Raw genomic sequence first — 15,589 nt, forward strand, 5'->3', positions numbered from 1 at the left:
TCTTTTTTGGCAACGAAAAAGAAGCCTGCTCCTGCAGGAGATGAAGATTTTCTGCTAAAACCCTTTTTAAGGTTTTCTTGTATATATTCAGCCATGGCCTGCGTTTCTGGAACGGATAGAGGAAAAATCCTGCCACGGGGTGGAGTAGTGCCAGGAAGCAAGTCAATAGGACAGTCAAACGGTCTGTGTGGCGGTAAGACCTCTGCTTGCTTTTTACTGAACACATCAGAGAAGTCCTGATAGGCCTTAGGAAGTTGCGATGGAGACTTGGCGGGTAGGAACAGACTTGAGACATCGCTGGTGGCAGGAAGATCCCCAACTTTTAATGTCCCCAGAGGTCCAGTCGAGAGTAGGGCGTGACGCTGGAGCCAAGGCAAGCCAAGAAGAATTTCAGAGGTACAGTTAGGCAATACAAAAAATTCAATATTTTCGTTATGGAGAACTCCAACGCTCATGAGCAGAGGTTCTGTGCGGTAGCGCACGGTGCAGTCCAGTTTTTCTCCATTCTCTGATGAAATGAAGAAAGGTTTGACGAGACGGGTAACAGGAATATTGAATCTGTTGATGAGTGAGGCTTCAATTAAATTTCCTGCCGAACCTGAGTCCAGAAAGGCTACAGCAGAGAAGGAAGTATTTGCGGGTAGAGAAATCCGCACAGGTATAGTCAGTCGTGGAGAGGATGAATTCACACCTAGTAACACCTCTCCCACGTTAACTAGGTGCGTGCGTTTCCCTGGCGCGGAGGACGAAAAGGATAGTCCTTCAGGAAATGTTCGGTACTAGCACAGTACAGGCACAAATTTTCTTCCTGCGGCGAGTCCTCTCTTGTTGGGTCAGGCGAGACCAATCCACTTGCATAGCCTCCTCAGCGGAAGTCACAGGAACAGGTTGCAAAGGACTCTGGAAGAGAGGTGGCAAGCGAGGAAACCGCCTGGTGCGAACAAGATTCTTTTCCTGGCGAAGCTCCTGGCGTCTTTCTGAGAAACGCATGTCAGTGCGGGTGGCCAAATGGATGAGTTCAGACAGAGTAGCAGGAATCTCTTGTGCGTCCAGAACATCTTTGATGTGGCTGGATAAACCTTTCTTGAAGGTCGCGCAGAGGGCCTCATTGTTCCTGGCTAGCTCAGAGGCGAGGGTGCGGAACTGTATGGCGTATTGGCCTACTGAAGAACTCCCTTGGACGAGATTCAATAGAGCCATCTCGGCTGAGGAAGCCCGGGCTGGCTCCTCAAAGACACTGCGTACTTCGGAGAAGAAGGACTGAATAGTAGCAGTGGCAGGATCGTTGCAGTCCCAAAGTGGTGTGGCCCAGGACAAGACCTTTCCAGACAGCAGGCTGACCACGAACGCCACCTTAGACCGTTCTCTAGGAAACTGGTCCGACATCATCTCCAGGTGTAGGGAACACTGGGACAGGAACCCACGGCACAGCTTAGAATCCCCATCAAACTTGTCAGGTAGGGACAGGCGGAGTATAGAAGCGGCAACTCGCTGTGGAGGAGAGGCTGGAGCTGGCGGAGGAGATGGTTTCTGCTGTGGAGGCAGAAGCTGCTGTAGCATGGCAGTCAGCTGAGTCAGGCAGCGGCACCTCAGCGGGATCCATGGCCGGATCTACTGTCAGGATCCGGACTGGTATGCGGGGAGGACACGGGTAGTGGATGCTCTGTGCCAGAGGGGCGATGGCGTGGGCCGTATCAGGGGAACGGAATCTAAGGGGTTACTGGTTTTCACCAGAGCCCGCCGCAAAGTGGAATGGACTTGCTGCGGCAGGTAACCCCCAGGTCGTTCCACCCAGTAGCGACTCAACCCCTCTGGCGGCTGAGACTGGCGCGGGACACAAGGCAAAGGCAAGGTCAGACATAGTAGAAGGTCAGGGCAGGTGGCAACGGTTCGTAGTCAGGGCAACAGGAAGGGTCTGGATACACAGGCAAAGGCTCACAGAAACGCTTTCACTGGCACGAGGGCAACAAGATCCGGCAAGGACAGGAAGGGAGAGGAAGAGGATTTTAATACAAAATGGGAGTGATTACACTGATTGGGCCAGGCACCAATTAGTGGTGCACTGGGCCTTTAAATTTCAGAGAGCTGGCGCACGCGCCGGGATGGAACAGAAGGAGGATGGGGCAGGTGAGAGGATCGGGATGCGACGCTGATCGCATCCCTGTTGGGACATTAGAGCAGCGCTCCCGGTCAGCGGGTCTGAGCGGGGCGCTGCACACAGAACAACGCTGCAAGCACTCCGGGGAGGGACAGGGACCCGGAGCGCTCGACGTTACAGTTACTCTTAATAAAGAACAATAACTATTGGTTAAGTGAGCAGCAGTCATTAGGCCCAAGCAAAATTAGACATATATGATTTAGAGTACATGTCATTTTACGTAACTTTAAATGATAAGCTGTCTTTGTGGGTACATGTGGAGTATTATTTAATTTGTATATGGCATTTTTCATCAAATTTCTGCTCTGAAGGCTTCACATCTAATGTTCACTTGCCCCTGAACTAGTAGGTGGAGCTTAGTCTCCCTTACACTGCATAAACACAGAAAAGCAGACTCCTGCGTATATGTGTCTCTATACACACCCTAAAAAGCAGCAGCATTTAGCACAATATTGCGCAGTACTAAGCAGTCTAAGATGTCAGCCAAGCTCCGAGGTGCGATCTCATATTCACAGTAAGCTCTTGTACTCTCTCTGCAGTCTGTTGTTTGCTTCTGCTTTTCTCCAGCTACACCTCCTCCTTTTCCTTTTCCCCACTCCCATCTCTATAGACATTTATGGGAAGCCTATAAACTGATCCCTCAGTGAACTGCTTGTCTGTCTTGCCTCTCAGCAGATTTAATTTCAACTGTTTTACAAAGTAGATGGTAAGTTTGGGAGGGTATTTTTAGCATAAAAGATGCCTGATAAGAGGAGAAAGAAGATACATTGCAAAGTTTTTTTTATTTGGTTGTACTTCTGATTCATGTTAAGTTTGTTATAAAACGGTAACCATTTATGTGTCAAACTCATTCTGTGTTGGCAGATGAAAAAAAGAGAACTTCAAAATCTGAAGAGGATAGAGCTGTCCCAAGAACAATTGAAAGGTGATTACAGTTCCAAATCTGGTAAAAGAAGGAATAGTTAGGTCCAGATGGACATTTAGCAAAAGGAATAAATTCTGAGGAACAAATAAGATAAGCTAAGTCATAAATTTGATCACAGTTTAGAAAGGCTCTTTGCCAAAACACATTTCTGCTTTATTGTGACATTGTTGTGATGTGAAATAAAATACTTTTACACAGACAAACCTGTTAATAGGTCAGATAATACTCCTTCTTCTTAGAGAAATAGCATCAGTTTTGTTGACCTCATTTGCTACATCTTGTGTGTCTGAAGTGCCTTAGCTGATCCTTAGGCTAGGTTCACATTGCCGTTGTGCTCCTTCCTGTTCTAGGTCCGTTCGGCTCTTTTTGTTCTGTGCTGAACAGACCCAAAATGGGTTGGGCACAGCTGACAACAAGGATCCCATTGACTTGAAAAGGGTTTGTCGGGGATCTGATAGTTTATCAGAGAAAAAAAAATTGCACATTCACTATTTATTTCTCTGTTAAACTCCTGTCATTATGACAGACTTACAAATGGAGCTACATATAGAGGAGCCCAACAGAAATATGAATGAGCCCTTAGCCTGTAGAGCACCACTGAAGCTTTGAGGTGAGTTTCACTTTTTATTACAATGGTCTGATCTCTTATTCATATACCAGTGTAATCGTGCATGGATAGCAAAGGCTGTTTAGAGGCAAGTAAATACTATATGAATGTTGTTTCATTTACTTATAGGTCTCATAACTGTGTTGAATGAAATTGCGTCTCAAAGGCCGTTTATTGCTCCATGTTTACCACCCGTCATTAACATGGCTTCCGCTGGGCACTTTCCTACTCTCTATATTGAGTTGCATATTGTCATATTGCTTTGACCTATTTGGTTTTAAGCACATTTCCTCTACTAAAACACCACAAAATGTGTGACTGTAAAGATGTCTTCAGTTTGTGTGCATTTTACTGATGAGGAAAGGATCTTCTGTCTGACAATGTGGCAGGCTATAGTTATTTTCAAATTGCCCTGTGCCCTTTCTTGCTATTCCTTTCATTTGCATTTTTCTTTCCTGCTTTCCCCCGGAAAGAATCTGAGTGGTAAAAATGAAGGCAAATAAACCTGTCACAACACTGACAACCGGCTTATATCACCGTACATTTATCAATTTCACATTTTTAAGCTCCCTGATACCATACATGATCCTACTTAAAATTACACAGAGTGCATTTACACTCAAATTTTGTATTGTCAGCACAGAGTATGCATGTGTAAAGGAAAAAAAAAGAAATATGAATGCTACAGCTGAACACATTTGACAAGATTTTTTATTTTCATGATTACCTTTCTGCCATTTTTTCCTTTTTGCCTGCAGGCAAAGATTGGCATACATGTCAAGAGAATGTTCTCCAGCTGCGGCCTGCAGTATAGAGAATAGTATACACCAGAGGGCTCATGGGACCTTAGGCAGATTATTATGGTAATATCAGATACTGCTGTCCTTTCCCTCCCACAGCTGGGCCACCTCTCTTATTGTAAGTATTGAAGCAATATGTTTTGCAAATTATATGTTGTGAACATCAGGGACTCAGTAAAATAAAGGGGAAAACAGTAACGTAAGAAAATATTACCTCCAATATAGTTTGTTTCCTATGATGATCAAAATAAATTAGGACTTTTTTAATTAAATGAAGTTTGTATGTTGAGAAAGAGTAAACCGTAATGCGCAGTGTCTAGAGTATTGTGAAATGTATACAGGAATATAATACGGAAGAAATTAGATAACTACATTGTATATGCTCACAAATACTAACTGCAGCATGTGCATTTGGATTGTAGGAAAATATGTTGCAGGTTTAATTCAATGCCAGGTTGGACCTGGCATAAATTTTTAACAATTTCCTAATTAGAAAAATGTTAGATATGTTAAAGGTTTCATAAATATGGCATTGTTCTGAAGTCCGTATTCCTTATTCTTTATTTTAAATTTGGAAGGTTGGATTTCTTTCAAACCAACCTAATTTGCTTCTAAATAGATGTGAGCAGAAGGGTGGACAGAGGGGTGGCTGTGGATATAGTGTCTTTTGCTAAAGTGACACTGTCCCTTATAGGCTTCTGGTTAATTAGGGTCTAATTTTAGTTTGTACTTGGATTGAAAACTGGCTTAAAGGGGTACTCCAGTGGAAAACATTTAAAAAAAAATTCAACTGGTGCCAGAAAGTTAAACAGATTTGTAAATTACTTCTATTAAAAAATCTTTACTCTTCCAGTACTTTTTAGCAGCTGTATGCTACAGAGGAAATTCTTTTCTTTTTGAATTTCTTTTTTGTCTTGTCCACAGTGCTCTCTGCTGACACCTCTGTTCGTGTCAGGAACTGTCCAGAGCAGCATAAGTTTGCAATGGGGATTTTATCAGTTCATGATACGGGCATCAGGTGTCAACAGAGAGCACTGTGGACAAGACAAAAAATAAATTCAAAAAGAAAAGAATTTCTTCTGTAGCATACAGCTGCTAAAATGTACTGGAAGGATAAAGATTTTATAATAGAAGTAATTTACAAATCTGTTTGACTTTCTGGCACCAGTTGATATTAAAAAAATGTTTTCCATCGGATAACCCCTGTAAAGAGTACCTGTCATCAAATCAGATTTTTTAAACTAACTCAGATTATATTCCCTAACTAAACACCCCTTCTGCCTTAAAAAAAAATTCCGAGCTTTAAAAAGCTCTGTATCATAACTTACCCTTGCTCACATTGTGGGGGCTCCCGACAGGAGAAAGTGGGCGTTCCCCAGTGACATCACTGAAGCCTGCAAAAGTTGTGCCTCGCCATGCCCTGCACGCACATCCTGGGTTTGCTCTCCCGCCCGGCCGGACGGAAGAAAAATTTGTGCATGTGCCGTTTTTTCTTCCGTCACAACTAACCTCCGTTATTCATGACGGGCTATAACGGGTCATAATGGATAATAAAAAAATCCCATAGACTTGAATGGGATTTTTTAATGGACTTTTAACATCCGTTTTTAAAGCTTTTCTAACGGACGTTCATGACGGATCTTTTAACGGAAGAATTTTATAGTGTGAAAGGGGTCTTAAAAACATATAAAGGTTGAGAATTTTAATAGCAAGTAAATAGCAAAGTGTCTTATAACTACATAAGGAACAATATATTAAAAGTTTATGTTGGTGACAGGTTCTCTTTAACCCCTTCACGACGAGCGACATACATGTACGGCGCCGCGAAGTGTCACTTGACCAGGAAAACAAGAGGGATCGTGGGTGTCCGAGACACCCTCGATCCCCCTAAAGGGATAGGAGTTTGGTGGCAGGGGTGCCACCCCTCTTATCCCTGCTATTGGTCGGCCGAGCGACCGACCGATAGCAGACCGGGGGAGGGGGGGTTAAAGTTCGGTTCCCCCGCTTTGCCCACCTATCGGTGTCCGGGAAAAACGGGGGAACCGTCCAGGGAAGGTCGGCGCCGAAGGTCCCTACCTGGATCCCGGATCCCCATTCGCGATCCTCCCCCACGTGCGGCGGCAGCAATACTTCCGGGTCCTGCTAGGTGAGTTGTTGCCTAGCAACATCCGGAGGGCCACAGTTTACAGTGGTCTCTAAACCGTGGCCCTCCAGATGTTGCAAAACTACAACTCCCAGCATGCCCATCCTCAAGGGGTCTAGTTTCCAAAATGGTATGCCATGTGGGGGTTATTTTGCTGTCCTGGCACCATAGGGGCTTCCTAAATGCAACATGCCCCCCGAGCAAAATTTGCTCTCAAAAAGCCAAATATGACTCCTTCTCTTCTGAGCATTGTAGTTCGCCCGCAGTGCACTTCAGGTCCACTTATGGGGTACCTCCATACTCAGAAGAGATGGGGTTACAATTTTTGGGGGGTCTTTTCTGCTATTAACCCTTTAAAAATTGTGAAATTTGGGGGAAAACCAACATTTTAGTGAAAATTATTATTTTTTTTTTACATATGCAAAAGTCGTGAAACACCTGTGGGGTATTAAGGCTCACTTTATTCCTTGTTATGTTCCTCAAGGGGTCTAGTTTCCAAAATGGTATGCCATGTGTTTTTTTTTTTGCTGTTCTGGCACCATAGGGGCTTCCTAAATGCGACATGCCCCCCAAAAACCATTTCAGAAAAACGTACTCTCTAAAATCCCCTTGTCGCTCCTTCGCTTCTGAGCCCTCTATTGCGCCCGCCGAACACTTTACATAGACATATGAGATGTTTGCTTACTCGAGAAATTGGGCTACAAATATAAGTATACATTTTCTCCTTTTACCCCTTGTAAAAATTCAAAAATTGGGTCTACAAGAACATTCGAGTGTAAAAAAATGAAGATTTTGAATTTTCTCCTTCACTTTGCTGCTTTTCCTGTGAAACACTTAAAGGGTTAAAACATTTACTGAATGTCATTTTGAATACTTTTTGGGGGGTGCAGTTTTTATAATGGGGTCATTTATGGGGTATTTCTAATATGAAGACCCTTCAAATCCACTTCAAACCTGAACTGGTCCCTGAAAAATTGCGCGTTTGAAAATTTTGTGAAAAATTGGAATATTGCTGCTGAACTTTGAAGCCCTCTGGTGTCTTCCAAAAGTAAAAACTCATCAATTTTATGACATATTGTATATGTGAATCCCCCCAAAAAATTATTTGGAATATCCATTTTCCTTACAAGCATTTTTTCATCAAATTTTGGGATTTTCCACCAAGAAAGGATGCAAGTTACCATAAAATTTTACCACTATGTTAAAGTAGAATATGTCACGAAAAAACGATCTCAGAATCAGAATCATAACTAAAAGCATTCCAGAGTTATTAATGTTTAAAATGACAGTGGTCAGATTTGCAAAAAAGGGCTTCGTCCTAGAGGTGAAAATGGGCTCCGTCCTTAAGGGGTTAAGGATCGTATCCAAAGAGTGGTGGTCAATGATTCATACTCTAATTGGTCCCCACTTATTAGTGGTATACCCCAAGGTCCATGTACTGGGCCTTCTTTTGTTTAACTTATTTATTAATAATATAGAGGATGGGATGAAGATCTCTATCTTTGCAAACGAAATCAAGCTTTGTAGCACGGTACAGTCTATGAAAGATGTGCATAAGTTACAAGCTTATTTGGATAGATTGAGTGATTGAGCATCCATTTGGTCAATGAGATTCAATATAGATAAATGTAAAGTTATGCATCTGGGTGCAAAAAAACCTGCATGTATCAAAATAGGCCTAAACTTAATCATAATATTACCACTTTATAAAGCATTAGTGCAGCCAGACCAGGAATATATTGTTAAATTTTGGGCACCGGTTCATAAAAGGGACGGTATGGAGCTAGAAAGGATACAGAGGTGCACATCTAAACTAATAAGGGGCATGGAACAACTTAACTTTGAGGAAGGATTAAAAGAATTACATTTGTTTAGTCTTGAGTAGAGACATTTAAATGAAAACGGTTCCTCGTTCACCCACACTAAACCCAATACACCGGGTTATAGTGCAAGTGAACAGGAGACCGATGCAGGCCCTCTGACTGATATACATACCTGAAGTCTGGCACCCTATCCCTCTGAAGATCCTCTTCTTTCTGTGCTTAATTGCGCACTGGAGGCGGGCCCGCCGGCTGGTTTTGAATATTCATGGTCGTTGGTCATATGATCGCTTGTGCCTACTGATACTGAGTACTCACGTGACTAGCGACCATGCATATTCAAATCCAGCCGGCGGGCTTCCTCCAGCATGCACTTGGGGTGAGACAAATGGGGTTCAGACAAAAGGCAGTGTTTTATTGATACAATGGCCAAGCCATATTTTTGTTAATTAGGGTAGGTTACATAAAGGAGTGTGAACTAGTCTCCAGCTAATCTCCGAATGTCTTAAGTGCATAGTCTTAGGGGGAAACTGCAGATTATGGCACTTTTGATGTCTCCAGGACCCAGAGGTCACAAAAAGGGGCAAAGTGATAGTGGTAAAGATCAATTAGAGGATGTCATAGGCCTGCTTAACCCCTTAAGGACATAGGGTGTACAGGTACGCCCTGAGGTCCTGGTACTTAAGGCCACAGGGCGTACCTGTATCATAATATCTATCAGCAGGCATCTTGTGCCAATGCCCAGGGGGGTCCTGAGTAGGGATCGACCGATATTGATTATTTAGGGCCGATACCGATAATTTGTGACCTTTTTAGGTCGATAACTTATACCGATATTCCGGTATAAGTTATTGGCTATCCCCCCCTCCCCCCGGCCCTGCAGAAGCTGCTGCAGATCAGTGATTTAAAGCGGGCGCTTTAAATCAATGAACTGCAGTGGCTTTTGTGGGGCCCGAGAGTGCCGCTGCCACCTGCTTCTCTCCCCCTGCCTGTCCTGGGGTCCTCCCTAGTCCAACCACCACCGCCGCTGCCCCATTGCCTCCCCCATCCCCGGTTTGATAATTGTCTGTTCCCGGGGTCCACGCTACTTCTGGCTCCAGCGGGGTCCTGAGCTGTCACTGTGCGCACTGACGGTGACGTCGTGTTGAGGACGTCACTCGTCATTGCACTGCGCAGCGCATAGGAGCCAGGAGCCAGAAGTAGCGCGGACCCCAGGAACAGCTAATTATAAAACCGGAGATGGGGGAGGCAATGGGGCAGCGGCGGCGGCGGTCTCTGGCCGGGGAGGCAGGGCATTATCGGCATATCGGCAAGGTAATTGCCGATACCTATAATGTCCAAAATCGTGAATATCGTCCGATAATATTAGCCAAACCCATAATCGGTGGATCCCTAGTCCTGAGACCCCCCCTATGTCGGTGATCACCACAAATCGCCGGTGAATTCACACCGGCGATTTGCGACAATTTCTGGTCATACGGGTCTCCGGTGACCAGGAAAATAAGGGGGATCGGGGTTGCCAATACACCCACAATCCCCCTGAAGGGATAGGAGTGAGGTGGCGGGGTGCCACCCCTCCTATCCCTGCTATTGGTCGGTCAGAAGCAACCGATCATTAGCAGATTGGGGGGGGGTTAAAGTTTGGTTGTCCCGTTCTGCCCACCCACAGTAGTCCGGGCAGAACGGGGGAACCAACGGTGACCGGCGCTGGAGGTCCACTTACCGGCGGCGGGCGGCAGAGGACAGCGATGCAGCTCCCTGGTGCAGCAATCCTACGGAAGCCGGTGAGTAGTTGCCTGGTAACATCTGGAGGATTACAGTTTTGAGACCATTATACAGTGGTCTCTAAACTGTAGCCCTCCAGATCTGGCAAAACTGCAACTCCCAGCATGCCCAGACAGCTGTTTGCTGTTTTGCAACAGCTGGAGGGCTACAGTTTGGAGATCACTGTGCATTGGTCTCTAAACTGTGGCCCTCTAGATCTTGCAATACTACAACTCCCAGTATTCCCACACAGCAGTTTGCTGTCTGGGAATGCTGGGATTTGTAGTTTTGCAACATCTGGAGGGCCACCGTTTGGAGATCACTGTGCAGTGGTCTCTAAACTGTGGCCCTTCAGATCATGCAAAACTACAACTCTCAGCATGCTTGGCTTGCTTGGAGTTTTAGTTGCGTACCTCCAGCTGTTGCATGACTACAACTCCCAGCATGCCCTTCGGCGATCAGTACATGCTGGGAGTTATAGATTTACAACAGCTGTAGGCACACTGGTTGGAAAATACTGAGTTAGGTAACAGAACCTAACTGAAGGTTTTCCAACCAGTGTGTCTCCAGCTGTTGCAAAAGTACAACTCCCAGCATGCACGGTCTGTCAGTGCATGCTTGGAGTTGTAGTTTTGCACCAGCTGGCAGTTTGCCCCCCCCCCCCCATGTGAATGTACAGGGTACATTCACACAGGCGAGTTTACAGTGAGTTTCCTGCTTCAAGTTTGAGCTGCGGCAAATTTTCCTCAACTCAACGTAAACCAACGTAAACCCCCGCCAGTGCGAATGTACCCTAAAAACACTAAACTACACTAACACATAATAAAGTGTAAAACACTACATATACCCTTACATTGTCCCCCCCCAATAAAAATGAAAACGTATCGTACAGCAGTGTTTCCAAAACAGAGCCTTCAGCTGTTGAAAAACAACAACTCCACTGACTGTCCAGGCATGCTGGGAGTTCAGCAACAGCTGGAGGCACCCTGTTTGGGTATCAGAGAATACCCCTATGTCCACCGCTAGGCAATCCCTAATTTAGTCCTCAAATGCGCATGGCGCTCTCTCACTTCGGAGCCCTGTCATATTTCAAGGAAACAGTTAAGGGCCACATATGGGGTATTTCCGTACTCGGGAGAAATTGCGTTAAAAATTTTGGGGGGCTTTTTCTCCTTTTACCCCTTATGAAAAGGAAAAGTTGGGGTCTACACCAGCCTGTTAGTGTAAAAAAAATAAAAAAATTTACACTAACATGCTGGGGTTGCCCCATACTTTTTATTTTCACAAGAGGTAAAAGGGAAAAAAGACCCCCAAAATTTGTAACACAATTTCTCCTGAGTACGGAAATACCCCATATGTGGGCGTAAAATGCTCGGCGGACGCACAACAAGGCTCAGGAGTGAGAGTGCACTATGTACAGTTGAGGTCTAAATTGGTGATTTGCACAGGGGTTGCTGATTTTACAGCGGTTCTGATATAAACGCAAAAAAAAAATAAAATACATGTGACCCCATTTTGGAAACTAAACACCTCACAGAACGTAACAATGGGAATAGTTAGTCTTAACACCCCACAGGTGCTTGAGAAATGTTCGTTAAAGTTGGATGGGAAAATGAAAAAAATATTTTTTTTCACTAAAATGCTGGTGTTACCCTAAATTTTTCATTTTCACAAGGGATAATAGGAAAAAAGCCCCCCAAAATTTGTAACCCCATTTCTTCTGAGTAAGAATGTACCCCATATGTGGATGTAAAGTGCTCTGCGGGTGCACTACAATGCTCAGAAGAGAGGGAGCGCCATTGGGCTTCGGGAGAGAAAATTTGTCCTGAATTGAAGGCCACATGTGTTTACAAAGCCCCATAGTGCCAGAACAATGGACAACCCCCACATGTGACCCCATTTTGGAAACTACACCCTTCACATAATGTAATAAGGGGTGCAGTGAGCATTTACACCCCACAGGTGTCTGACAGATGTTTGGAACAGTGGTCCGTGAAAATGAAAAATGTTAGAAAAGAGTTAGAAAGGAGTTAAAAGGCCTGTTAGAAAGGAGTTACAATAGTCAATGTGAAAATGAATTGAAGCAATATTGAGAGATTAAGTGGTTTAAATAGTGAGAAACAAGCGAATTCTGGAGATGTTTTTGAGGTGCAGGTGACAAGAATGTGAAAGGGATTATCTATAGGAAATGAAGGACAGATCAGAGTCTAGCTTAACTCCAAGACAGCGAGCTTGTTGCCTGTGAGTTATGGTTGTACCACATATGGTTTTAGAAAGGTTTAGTTTCAGATATAGGGAGGACATTATGTTTAAGACAGCAGAGAGAAAGTCATTGGTATTTTGTAGGAGTGCAGGGGTCTTATTAAGGGAAGTGATATAGGGTAGTGCGTCATCAGTGTAGAGATGGTGCTGGAAACCAAATCTACTGGTTTCCCAATGGCTTATGTGTAAGGAGAAAAGAGGAGAGGACCCAAGACTGATCCTTGGGGAACTCTGACAGTAAGAAGAAGAGAAGAAGTAGAACTGGAAAATGAGACACTGAAGGTGTGGTCAGAGAGGAAGGAAGAAAACCAAGAGAGAGCAGAGTCCTTAAGACTAATGGAGTGGAGACTACTAAGGAGGAGTTTGTGATCTACAGTGTCAAAAGCCGCAGAGAGGTGTAGGAAAATCAATAGAGAGAAATTGCCATTAGATCTAGCAGTCAGAAGATCATTAGTGACTTTGGTTAGGACAGTTTTTGTGGATTGTAGGAAACAGAAACTAAACTGTAAGGGGTGAGTTAGCGAATTAGGTGGGAATAGACCAAGCATTCCAGGAGTTTGGAGATGAAGGGGATATTAAAGACGGGTTGATAGTTGGCTGCACAGAAATGGTCCAGAGTAGAGCTGAGCAAATTTACAGTAAATTCGATTTGTCTCAAACTTCTCGGCTCGGCAGTTGATGGCTTATCCTGCATAAATGAGTTCAGCTTTCAGGTGCTCCCGTGGGCTGGAAAAGGTGGATACAGTCCTAGGAGACTCTTTCCTAGGACTGTATCCACCCTTTCCAGCCCACCGGAGCACCTGAAAGCTGAACTAATTTATGCGGGATAAGTCATCAACTGCTGAGCCGAGTAGTTTGTGACGAATCGAATTTACTGTAAATTCGCTCATCTCTAGCCCAGAGGGTTATGAAAGAATGTTTTCCGGAGGAGGGAAAGATACCAGAGGAGAGGGAGAGGTTAAAAAGTTAAGTGACAGGTGATGGGGTAAAGACTGGAGGTGTGAGGGGAAGGGTCACTAGTGCAGTTAGTGTGGCGGGAGGAGGAGAGGTGGAACTGAGAGTGATCAAGAGGAAGTGTGGCCATGAATAAGATCAGAACATTTGGGGGACTGGAAAATGAATGAATTACAAATGTCAGCTATTTTAGATGGGGCCAGGTCTTCAGCACAGAGGTCAGTGACTGGTGTCTGCACTTTAGGCTTTTTGGAATGTGTTGAAGAGCCATTTTAGGTTGTTAGACCGAGATGAGATGAGGAAGGTGAAATATGTTTGTTTGGCAAGGTGAAGAGCAGAGTAGTAGGTTTTTAGCAGGAATATATAGTGTAGACAGCCTGATATATAGTATCAGTTTTCCTCCAAAGACATTCAGCACACCTAGAGCACCAGCGAAGAAAGCAGGATCTTTGCGTGTGCCAGGGTTGCAGCTGTCTGTGTCGGGAGGTTTTGATTCTGGGGGGGGTGCAGCTTTGTCCAGGGTAGTCTTGAGAGTGTCATGGTAACTATGTAACTTTATCACCAACAGCACAGTTATTTTTTTTATTAATTAAATAAAGTGTCTGGATTAGGCTAGTATTAGAGATGAGCGAACTTACAGTAAATTCGATTCGTCACGAACTTCTCGGCTCGGCAGTTGATGACTTTTTTCCCTGCATAAATTAGTTCAGCTTTCCGTTGCTCCGGTGGGCTGGAAAATGTGGATACAGTCCTAGGAGACTCTTTCCTAGGAATGTATCCACCTTTTCCAGCCCACCGGAGCACCCGAAGGCTGAACTAATTTACGCAGGAAAAGTCATCAACTGCCGAGCCGAGAAGTTCGTGACGAATCGAATTTACTGTAAGTTCGCTCATCTCTAGCTAGTATATTCCCCTTCCTCAGATTGCTTCTAGAAAAGTTTTTTTTTGTTTGCTTTGTTTTTTCTAAATGTTTTTTTTATTTGAATTTTTCAAGAAAAATAACAAACAATTATGTGAATAATAAGATATTACTCTTAAACATTAGTCTTATACATTATAGTTTCTCTCTTTTTCATCCTAAGGAAGACATTCTTCTTTGTTGATGGTTGTCTTCTTTATCTTTATTATAGAAAAGTTTTGACATCCAGGCTTACTCAGCAGTTTAATATTTCTTACCATTAAATTACCCAGGGCATTGATATACAAAGTAGGAGTATGTACATACAATTTTATTTGCTCATTTGTAAGTTAGTATACTAACTTTAATACAAGAAACCAAAGTCACAAAAGACACTGCAATATCAAGAGTTCTGTCAATGTATACAATACAGTACAACATACAACACAGCTATCTTTATCCAAGAACAAAATATATATAGGTTGGTAGCAGTAAAGGGGCATTTCCAAAAAGTAAAGTTAGTAGCAGAATTGGTAAATTCAGGAGTGCATATGAGCACACACAACCCCCCTTGCTTGCATACACAGTAGAGACAAATGTGCAATATGCAATTAAACTGAGCATGCCTCACCATCTCAGTGGATGCCCAAAGGTTGTAACCAAGTGCAACATGACAAAACTGAGAAGACACATAGAGAAGGTATACATTTGAAATATGTTTAATTTCTTAAATAATTTATCAGTTTAGACCTATCTGTCTGTGTGGTACAACCTCTTTAAGGTTGTATGGAGCAGGGACAGGACCTGCTGCTGCTTCATACACAACAGGTACTGACTGCTATCAGCGCCTGTGACATTCAAAGATAACTCCAGTGATAGCTGCACAGGATCACCCGGCGTCGAATGGAACAAGGAGAGCAGAACAACGCGGAGCCTTCAGGTAAGTAACTTTGTTGTGGCCAGCAATATTAACTTTAACCCCTTAAGGACTCAGCCCATTTGGACCTTAAAGGGGTACTCCGCCCCTGGCATCTTATCCCCTATCCAAAGGATAGGGGATAAGATGTTAGATCGCCAAGGTCCCACTGCTGGGGACCCCGGGGATCGCTGCTGCGGCACCCCGCCATCATTACTGCACAGAGAGAGTTCGCACTGTGCGTAATGACGGGCGATACAGGGGCCGGAGCAGCGTGACGTCATGGCTCCGCCCCTCATGACATCCCCGTCCCCTTAATGCAAGTCTATGGCAGGGGGCGTG

This window comes from Hyla sarda, chromosome 2 (genome assembly GCF_029499605.1).
Source record: "Hyla sarda isolate aHylSar1 chromosome 2, aHylSar1.hap1, whole genome shotgun sequence".
Taxonomy (NCBI): domain Eukaryota; kingdom Metazoa; phylum Chordata; class Amphibia; order Anura; family Hylidae; genus Hyla; species Hyla sarda.